General features: G+C 46.4%; 1 pseudogene; it reads left to right on the top strand.

The window, feature by feature from the left end:
• Window positions 1-10430: 10430 nt before the first annotated feature.
• On the top strand, window positions 10431-10601 carry LOC127192306 (40S ribosomal protein S29-like; annotated as a pseudogene).
• Window positions 10602-11280: the final 679 nt, after the last annotated feature.

Genomic DNA, 11280 nt, shown 5'->3' on the forward strand with positions numbered 1-11280 from the left:
TGTGTTGGGAAGCTGAGGCAGGAGAATTGAAAGGTCATGGAGGACTTGGACCATACAATGAGACTTACCTGCCAAAGAATATACTTGCCCATTTACAGTTTTACCATCTCTGCTTGATACTATTTTTAAAATTCCTTTTGTAGAAGTATTTATTTTGCGTTATGTGTATGAATGTTTTGCTCAGATATATGTATGTACAGAACACACGTGCCCAATGTTCTCAGAGGTCATAAGAGGGCTTTGGATCTCTGGAGCTGGAGTTACCTATGATTGTGAGCTGTGGTGTGTGTGTGGGAAATGGAACGTGTGTCCTCTGCAAGAACAAGTGCTCCTAACTGCTGAGCCACCTCTCTACCCCTGGTTAGCACTATTTGTTTTTAAATTTACATCTATTTGTTTGTTAGTGAGTGCACACATGCCATGGTGCACGTGTGACTGTCAGAGGACCGCTTCCTGGAGTTGGTTCTTTCCTTTCGTGGGTTCTGGAACTTGAACTCAAGTTGTCAGCCTTGATGGCAAGGACCCTTACCTGCCAAGCTATCTTGCCAACCCTGGTTATTACTATTTTCACCTTCTCTATTTAATCTATATTTCTCTCCTTATTCTCTCTCATTTACTCCATACACATAATGTATTTTTAACTTTCAAAATGTACGCAGTCCTGTCAAGATTCAGGAGAGCTTTTTGTGTTTGGCGGACAGGACAGTGAGTCTCAGGGAGGGGTAATTTGCCCACAACTTATGAGTTTCTTGCTGAGAACAAACTATTGGGTGTCTCTAATTTGGAGCCAACCACCTTCCTGTAAGTCATGTGCTCTGTATCTCTTAAGTCACGAAATGTTCCACATTACGATAAAAGATCCACCATGAAGCCAGTACATGGCTACATAGATCTCGGAAATTATTGTCCGTAGATCAGGTTTTGTCTATTTCTTTGTCTGTTTCATTCCACCCAGTGGAGACTGCTCTTCCCACACAAAGAAACACAAAGTTGGTGGATGTCTATTCTTCTACTGGCCCTTGCCTTCATGTTAAGTTCCCAACAAATAATTCAAAGATAGACATGCTCCCCATCTCTTTGCTAGAATCTTCTTCTAGGGAGAGCCCAACCAAGAGGAAGGGTGGGACCAATCTTCTCTCTTGACTTCGTGTATGTGTGCATGTGTATGAGCCCGTATGTGTCTACACATGCATGTGCCCATGGAGGCCAGAAGCCAACCCTAAGTGTCATTCTTTAGGTGTTGTCCACCTTATTTTTGAGGCAGAGGCTCTCGGTGTGGAGCTCGCCCGTTAGACTAGGCTGGCGAGGCTGGCTGGCGAGCCTCAGGGACGCTCCCTTCTGTATCACGTCAGCACTGAGATTACAAGCCTGTGCCACCATTCCTGACTCCTTTACACGGTTCTGGGGAATCAGGGCCCATGGTTGCATGACAAGAGTGTTAATCAAGTGAGCCATCCCCCTAGTTCTCTCTTGACAGTTTTGAGACTAAATTTCCCTCAGGATCCCTGATGAGTCATTTCCGCATCCTGCCTTGCCACTACTTCGAACATCAGGCCTTTGTCACAAGCCTCACCTAGGTAGTTCCAGGAAGTAACTTCTGGGACCTGCAGGCCTGTGGAGCCTTGAGGATCAACAGAAGAGACTAAAATACCACAGGCAAAAATGGAAGACATTGGTGTTCAGCTTGGCTCAGTGGTCCTCTCAGGCCTGTCATGGTGCTGGGTTGAAAATCCTTCCTGCCCTTAAAGCATATTTTCTGTCACTTTCTTGTCAGCTCATCATTGAGAGGTGGGGACAAGGCATCAGAGTCACCCGTTCTTCACAGAAAACCCATTTTAAGGGCTTTACACCACAGGTCTCAGGGCCCCAGGGCATGCCTGGGATACTGAGACCCCCCTGTAGCACATGAGTTTATTCATATTCAATGTTTGCCTTAGGGGAAAGAGGGACCCTGCTCAAAGTTCCTGCAAATCTGGCCAGTCATCTCCCACTGGGCTCCAGGTCCCCCAAGATCTTCAGACGTTGGCCCCAGGATCAGCGCAAACCCAGCCTCTGCTGCATTTCCACACATCCTGTCTGCTTTCCTCCGTGTTCTCCAACTTGGTCTTTTCAGAGACAGAGTTGGATGTGGTCCAGACTGGCTGGAATTCACTCACTGTGTATCCCAGGGTGCTGTTAAACTCCTGCTGCCCTTACCCTCACCTCCTGAGTGCGGGAGGATCACAGATGTGCACCCCCATGTCCAGTTTATCTAGGAATCAAACCCAGAGCCTCCGGCATGCGAGGCAAGCATTCTACCTACAGCTGTACTTCTAGCCTGGTTCCTCCCCTCCACTCAGCTTACTGCTCTCTGCCTGGTCTCTACAGAAGGATTTCTTTGATTATGGGCATGCTTACAGCATAGTACAGACCAGCAGAGGGCCGATCTCCAAACTACAGCCAAGTCCAAATTGTGAGACTTCGGTTTGCCAGTGGTTCATCCTAAAGAAGAGCCTGTCTCTCTGAGCTCAGTTATCCCTTATTCCTCTGAGTGATAATGGTGAAATAAATAAGGTCTGTGGTATAGGGAGCTCCCCCTTGGTGTAGCAGCGCATTACACAGCCCACCTAAACACACTTCCTTGGTGCTTAGCAGTTTGCAGCTTCCTGGGCTGCCCTGAGGAGTTTCCCTGTGGTCCTGTTTTTTATAGTAAAAAAAAAAGTCAGAAGCCGAACAGTCCGTCAGCAGGGACTAAAGAGAGCTATGAGGTAAGCCGGATGCTTACATGGCTTTTGGCTCTGTCTGGAGTGGAGGGAAACCTGGAATTACTGCAAGTTCATCATAGCAACTGGTCCAAGCAAAACCCGCCAGACCCGCATAAAGGCCAGTTCTGGATTGCAGCGATAGCTGCGGCCTTCTGAGAGGCAAGAAGAAATTATTTATCTAACGTTTTTTTCAATCCCAACCAAGAATTTTCTTTGGCTCGGGGTGATGTTAAGGGCCAGTTCTCACTTGCATGGAACTCACGTGAGGTTCCGCGTCTCTGACAGCATTTGAAGACTTCTTAGAAAGACATGCACTCCCTGTCTCCATGGGTCCCTGTCTCATGATTCAGGAATAATTATTCATCCAGGAAAGCTAATCCTCGGGTCTCATTTGTGCTTGGATTGTGCCAGGACTGCCCATATAAGCATGGTATAATTTCCCACTGCGTGCAGTCTGGGCATCACGAGGAGAGCCACCAAGGGCCATTTACCCTCCTTCCAAATTGGCAGTCTTTGTCTACTTGAACCCATGTTAACCAATGTGGCACATTTTAATGCATCGCACTGTGTCAAGCTGTGGCAGCAAATTAGAGTGCAGATCTTAGCAGCTGCTTCTAGAGCGACTGTCTGGAATCGTCTCTGCATCCCTGACACTTCATGCCAGCCGCAGAAAAATGTGCCTATTAATTATATGTCCTGGAGAGGTTTCAAGACAGCCATGCCTGGCTTTAAATGTTGCCATTTGTGCATTCACGTGTGCTCACAGTCTCGGATGTGTACAGGTTCACACCCGGGCGGGTGCCTCTACATGTGTACACACCTGAGAACAACCTCATGTGTTATTTCTCAAGTGCTGTTTACCTTTTTCTTGACATGAGGTCTCCCACTTTGCCAGGGAGCCCCAAGGACCCACCTCTTTCTACATCCCCAGGCTGTGATTACAGATGCATGCTATGGAGCCTGACTTTACAAAAATTTCATAATTTTATTTGTGTTTTCTCTCTCTCTCTCTCTCTCTGTATGTGTGTGTGTACACATGTGTGGGGTTGGGAGAGGCACATGAATGCTGCTGAACTGGAATAGAGGTCAGAGGACAATGTGCAGGAGTCAGTTCTTTCTTACCATGTGGGTTCCATGGATTGAGCTCAGAATGTCAGACATGACTCTAAGTGCCTTTATCCACTAAGCCAACCTCTCTGCTGGCTTCTTCTTCTTCTTCTTCTTCTTCTTCTTCTTCTTCTTCTTCTTCTTCTTCTTCTTCTTCTTCTTCTTCTTCTTCTTCCTCTTCCTCCTCCTCCTCCTCCTCCTCCTCCTCCTCTTTTCTTTAAACATGAGTTCTGGCAATTGAACTCTGGTTATAGTGTCCAAGCCATCTCCCCAGCCCTAAAATGCCATAATTTTTATATTGTTATATAACAAGCTTTAGAACAGGTAGTTTTGGAGGTGGTGTGAGCGAGCAGTCCTGGGATGGAGTAGTGGAACGTGCCCAGTCAGATCAACATCTGCTGTGTACAGGCAGCTATCATTCTAGAGGTGTGGCCAGCTCTGGTTCAGAGAGCCTATTGCGTTTCTGTGATTGGCCATTCTTCTGCGAATAGAGGTAGTCCAGGATACTCACACACACAAAGTGGCTGTTTCTCCAGCTCCCAAATCATGGAGTTTCATTTGTTTCTTGTTTCTTTGGTTTGGTTTGGTTTTGGTTTGTTTGTTTTTGTGACAGGGTCTCACTCTGTAGCTCTAGCCACCCTAGAAAATGATATGGAGACCAGAGTGGCCTTAAAACTCTTAAGAGATCCACCTACCTCTGCCTTCCAAGTGCTCGAATTAAAGGTGTGTGCTATCACACCCAGCTAATATCATTTAAAGTCCTCAAAGGTCAGAATAGATATTTCCCCCAAGAAGAAATGCAAGTGGACAAAAAGTATATGAAAGGGTCCCAGGCATTAGAGAAATGCTAGTCAAAACTGCCATCATCTATTACGTCACACTTGTTGGGATAATATCAAGAAAATATGTGTTAGATGTTGTTGAGGCTGTGAATAAAAGAAAACCTTTATCACGAGGCCATTGTGGGAAGCTGGTGGCAGATAAGGACTGTAATTCTTTCCCACCTGGAATCTGCATTTACATGACAAAGGGAGCATGCTCAAGAAAAGCCTGGGCTATTCAAGTATGGGAGAGAGGGGTGCTGTGTCAGTGTGTGCAACTTGTGGCCCAGTGCTTTGGGAGCTTTTTCCCTCAGCTCACTAGACTACAACCAAGCTGCCCTATTTCAATTTCTAATGATGTTTTCATGGTTTAATTCTTTGCCATGTCTCCTAGTTAGCTTTAACTGTCAACGTGACTCAGCCTGGAGTCACCTGAGAAGGGAATCTTAATTGAGGGATTGCCTAGATGAGATTGGCCTGTGGAGGGTTAAGTGATGTGGGAGGCCCAGCCCACTGTGGGCAGCACCATTCCCTGGGCTGTATAAGAAAGCTAGATGAGCATGAGCCAGCCAACAAGCAACATCTTCCATGGTTCCTGCCTTGAGCTTCTGCCCTCAATGTCCCCTAGGGATGGACCTCGAAGTGTAAGCCAAATAAATCCTTTCCTCATCTAAATTTCTTTTGGTTAGAGGGTTCCATCACGGACCAGACAGGACACTAGAGCACTGTGGGACACAGGAACCTGGATACTACAGGAACTGGGCCTTCCAGGTCCACACTGATAGCAGTTCTGTTTCCAGGGTCTAGCTGGGCGCTTGGCTCACGGGGGTTGTCCAGTAGGTGCTGGGTGAATGGTGCAAACCCTCCTGGGACTACCCGTTCCTCATCCTTCTGTACCCAGAGTTCCTCAGAGTGCTCAGTACACAGGAAGTGCTTCATACGTGCTGCACAGATGACAAACCGAAAGCAATGCCATGAGTGCAAAGCAAATTTCCCAGAAGGGAAGGTGACAGGCGGTCCCACATCTTGGAGTGAGCCAACAACCCAGTGAGACTTGTGGGTGACAGCAAGCATCATTCAGATGTCTATATTTTGGTATGTTTACTTAAAAAAAAAAAACCAGTCACACTGCTTTAGTCACACCTCTCAAAGCCTTATAACTTGAAAATGCCTTTCGGGTGGCGGGCAGTTTCATAACAAGCCGAGGAATGTGGTTTCCATTGGGCTACCCTTAAGAACAGTTGTTTTCCAGATGGTTCTATGAATACATAACTATCCCTCCTCTATTTTACCTTCAGTTGCCGGGAAAGTCCTAAACAGTGCTAGGGCCCAAACAGTTAAGCAGCCAGCCAACTTGGCCTCCTCTTGGCCTCCTCTTGGCCTCCCCTGCCTCTGGGCCAAGGAGAAGAATGGAATGCACATGAGGTCGCCTGGCAGGCAGCCACATTCCTATGGGAACCTTGCAGCAGCTCGAGCCCTGGGACATGAAGAAGCAAATGTGTGGGAGTAGTGGGGCTCGCTGCAAGTGACCCAAGGCCCTGGAAAAATGTGTGGAGTGGCTTTGACCCAGAGCAGCAGCCCTAGCTCTGTCCTTGCTCAAATCCAAGCCTGAGTGGAAACTGACATTGTCCCAGTGTCTCCCTCCGTTCAATAGAAACGCAAAAAAAAGGAAGGGCTGGGCTGAACAATGATCTGGGCCCCTAGTTCTCCTACAGGAAGGACCACATTGTCAGGGGCTTTGGTTATTTGGGGGGCGGGGAGAGGTGATGTCTTTTTGTTTTAATCTTTTCTTCATTCATTAAAGTAACCATTTTGATTGGTTTCTATTTAAGAGTTACTTTAGTTTTTAATTATATGTATTCATCTGTGTCTGTATGGGGAGTATGTGCATACAAATTGTAGGAGCCCTCTCCTAGCCTCACCCCACAACAAACCAGTTGTGCAACTCCAAGCCATTGTCTGCCTCGGGTTTCTTCATTTGTAACGTGAGGGTGGTGATGATGATGGTGGTGATGATGATGATGATCCATCCATTTTACAAGGATATCACTGGGCAAGATGAATTAACAATCGCAAAGTCACCTCACATGGTTGGAAGTGATGCTAAGACAAATGAAACAATGGAGCCCTTAATTTTTTCCTGCATTTTCCCTACTCGCCTCCTCACTGTTTCATCTCCTCCACATAAAAACTGGCTTGTTCCTGTGAAAACACTCTTGACTTAGCTAGGCTCAGAGCATGCTGCACCCCTCCCCACCTGGTCTCCACACAGCGCTGATTGTCTCATAGAAACCACGCCTGCTGAAGAAATTGCCTTATCAATAAAGGAATTTCCAGGCTGGAGAGAAGGCTCAGTAGTTAAGAGTACTTGCTGTTACAGATGACCCAAAACCCAAGTCCAGTTCCCAGCACCCACAGCAGGCAGATCACAACTGCCTGTAACTCCAGCCCCAAGGAATCCGCCCTCTTCTGGGTTCTCTATGCACCTGCACTCGTAGGCAGCACAGGCACACACGTGCACACATAATTTAGAAATAATTTTAAAAAGATAAAACTAAGAGTAAAAGAATTTTCAAGGCATGCATGAAGAAAACATGTAACTTCTGCAGAATATGGAAGATCTGCCAAGAAGAAAAGACAGAACTTAAAATGAGGAAGACTTTTAATTTTAAGAGACCTAAAGCCACCAATAAAGATTGTTAAATTTGACTTCCGTGAAACGGAATAAGTAAAAACTTGAGGCAAAAACACAAAAACAAAAACAAAAAACCTATTATAGCTGAAGTCGAATTTAATTTATCAAGTTGTCAAAATAGCAGAAGATAATGACAAATAAGGAAAATGCTTGCAACTCATTTGAGAGCAGAAGAATAATGCCCTTCGGTATAAAATGTCTTATGTCTGGAAGATGGCTCAGCTGTCCTGCGGGTCCCATACCCTCATGAAGTAACTCTCAACCACCTGCAACTCCAGCTTCTGGGTTCTGAAACCTCTGCAAGCCTCTACAAGCACCTGTGCTTATAAGCACACACCAACACACACACACACACACACACACACACACACACACACACACACACACACACAAATAAATATTTAAAAATTCAATCTCAGCCGGGCGTGGTGGCGCACGCCTTTAATCCTAGCACTCGGGAGGCAGAGGCAGGCGAATCGCTGTGAGTTCGAGGCCAGCCTGGTCTACAAAGTGAGTCCAGGACAGCCAGGGCTACACAGAGAAACCCTGTCTCGAAAAACCAAAAAAGAAAAAAAAATTCAATCTCATCTTGATCATTCTCCTAGCCCTAACAGACTCTTTAAGAAGTCAAGGATGAGCCAGGCAGTGGTGGCGCACACCTTAAATCCCAGCACTTGGGAGGCAGAGGCAGGCAGGTCTCTGTGAGTTCTAGGCTAGCCTGGTCTACAAAGATAGTGAGAGAATCCAGGACAACCAAGGATACACAGAGAAACCCTGTCTCAGGAAAAAAAAAGTCAAGGATGCATAGAAAGTCAGTGGGCTAGGGTTACCGCCTTAAGAGAGGCCCCTGCGATACCACCTTGTTCACTTTTTACTGGCCTCAGCCTGTGGTGATGGGTTCCATCTCTCATTCTCCCCTGTTCTGCAGTTCTAAGAGCTGGGGAGATGGTTCAGTGGCTAAAAGCATTGGCTACCCTCGCAGAGAGCCTGGGTCCATGTGGAAGTTCATAACTATCTGTAACTCTAGTCCCAAGGGAACTGCCTTTTCTGACCTCTATGGCACATGCATACACATATATGCAGGTACACACATGAACATAAAATAAATATTTTTCTTGGAAAGGAGTTGCTCTATAGATCCAAACTGCCTAGTAGTTTCATGTATATATATAAACATTTATATATTTATATATATAAATATACATACATTTGTGTGTGTGTGTGTGTGTGTGTGTGTCTTTGTCTTTGAGTGTGGATCCATTCGTGTGGTTGTGGCAGCTCGTTATAGAATAGGTCCAAAAGCAGTGTTGGCACACTAAAGCCAAATCTTCTCCACAAGTAAGAACCCAACCACATCAACACCTCCACATTTGCTTAGGGTCACGTCCATGCAGCACAGACCGTGTGGATTTCAAAGCCAAAGATATATCTACCGTGTAGAATAGTTGCTGAATCCTGCCAGGAGAATCCCAGGCAGGCTTGCTGCCACTCAAGCCATGGAGGACCTTTGTATCGGACGGTGGGAGACGGGAGTCACCCCTTTCCCTCTGCAGATGAAGAATTAGACAGCCACTCAAGAAAGACACTGACTGTGAAAGTCACCAACGTAGACCATTTGCCTGACAAGTACAAAGCCCTAGGTTCAACTCCCCAGTCCTGTATACACTGAACCTTGTGGTGACTGACAGGAATCCCAGCACGATGGAGGCTGAGGGTCAGCAGTTCCTGGTTCTCCTCAGCTATATGGTGAGTTTGAGGCTAACCAAGGCTACATGACACCCTGCATCTGAGAGAGATGTGGGGAAAGGGGGAACACAGACAGACCCAGACACAGAGAGAGAGAGAGAGAAAGAGAGAGAAAGAGAAAGAAAAACCGCACGCCTATCTTTATGCATATTTGCAGTGACCGCAAGTATCATTCGTCTCAGGGGGCTTCTCAATATTGGAAACACACTTGACGTGGGCCGTTTTGCAACTGCTGTCAATCTCCTATTATATTTAGCAGCGAAACCAAATGTACCCTCTAAAGACGTTCAGTATCACATAAGGAAACCAGATTTCTGAAGCGCGGAGTCTGCTTCCTTACAATCCTTCTCACACTGTGGGATTTCCGCCCCTTCTGATGCGTCCCAAACAGAGCTGGCTCCGGAAACAGGCGTATTTGCAGCTCTTCTGTCTGTTTGCACTACTGCGCCTTGCTTGTGTTTGGTGAGGCCAAGCCTCAAAGCACGGCTAAAAGCTTTCAGCAGAAACAGAGCCGCGCTAGTCTGGGAGAAGAGTAAAGTTCTGTAGGAACGTGGCCGGGAGCGTTTCCAGTCCGCTGGTTGGGAAAGAGTGTGCCCACCCACTGCACACCCTGAGCGAGCTTGGGTTGTGTGACCAGCCTCGTTGTTTCACCACTCTGGGAATATGGGCTAAGAAGCAATTTACATGTAGGACCAACTAAGAGGAGCAAAGGGGGAAGGTGGTGGTGGTTGTTGTTGTTAATTAATTTTTAAGTTGTGTCATTTTATCTTATCAATTGCTCCCCTGCCCCCAGGTTGCCTCCCCCATCTAGCTGCCTTTTTTTTTTTTTTTTTTTTTTTTTTCTTTTAGACAGGGTTCCTCTGTGTAGCCTTGGCTGTCCCGGACTCACTTTGTAGACCAGGCTGGCCTTGTAGAGATCCACCTGGCTCTGCCTCCCGAGTGCTAGGTCTAAAGGTGTGCGCCACCACGCCCTGCTGCTTTTCTGCCTTCTTACCGTATGTATTCCGTTACCTTACTTCCCACTTACCTTAAAATCTCTTCCTCGCCTCTCCTGAGTCCTGGCTTAATAACACACACACACACACACACACACACACACACATACATGCACGCACGCACGCACGTACACACACACACACCACAACTTAAATTCAGGGTTCAGCACATAAGAGAAAATGTGGTGTTTGTCTTTCTGGAGTCAGGCTTATCTCATTTAACATAATAATCTCCAGTTGCATCTGTTTTACTACAAATGTTGGAAGAGCGCATGTGTGCGCCAGCTCGCTCCTTTTTCCTCGTTGGCTGTCTGAAGACAAGATGGGTCACCAGCAGCTCTACTGGAGTCATCCACGGAACTTTGGCCAGGGTTCTTGCTCCTGCCGCGTTTGCTCTAACCACCATGGTCTGATTCGGAAATACGGACTCAACATGTGCAGTCAGTGTTTCCGTCAGTAGGCGAAGGACTTAGGCTTCATTAAGTTGGACTGAGCGATCTTGAGTGGATTATTCAAGACTGTCTGCCCAGTGAAACTGACCATGCTAGCCTTACATAAAGAATAAAAAAGTGAAGACCTTCAAACAAAATGTCATGGGGTTCATCTTCTTTATGGCTACAGAAAAATTCCATTCTGTGTATGTACCACATTTTCTTTTTTAGATTTTTTCTGTGCGTGTGCATATGTGTACTATGGAACTGGAGTTATAAATGGTTGTAAGACATCATGTGGGTGCTGGGAACAGAACCTGGGTCCCTGGCAACCACACCAAGTGCTCCTAACCACTGAGCCATCCGTCTCTCCAGACCTTGTATCGTAATGTCTTTATTCACTCATCTGTTGGTGGACATCTAGGTGGGCTTGATTTCCTGGCTATTATGAACACAGATGTGCAAGCGTCTCTGTGGCATGTTGGCCTAGAGTCCTTCAGACCTATCCCAGGAGAGGTTTACCCGGCTGCCATAATACCTCTACCAGTTTAAGTTCTCCCCAGTTCACCTGCCTTTGTTGTCCTGTAATTTCTCTCCCTGTCTCTGTTTCTCCTTTCTTTTTGTTTTTTGGTTTTTTTTTTTGTTTTTTTTGTTTTTTTTTTTTTTGCATAGGTCTTAGTTTGTATTCCTGGCTGCTTAGAACCCGCTATGTAGACCAGGCTAACTGCTCTCTAACTCACA

This window comes from Acomys russatus, chromosome 7 (assembly GCF_903995435.1).
Source record: "Acomys russatus chromosome 7, mAcoRus1.1, whole genome shotgun sequence".
In the NCBI taxonomy this organism is placed as follows: domain Eukaryota; kingdom Metazoa; phylum Chordata; class Mammalia; order Rodentia; family Muridae; genus Acomys; species Acomys russatus.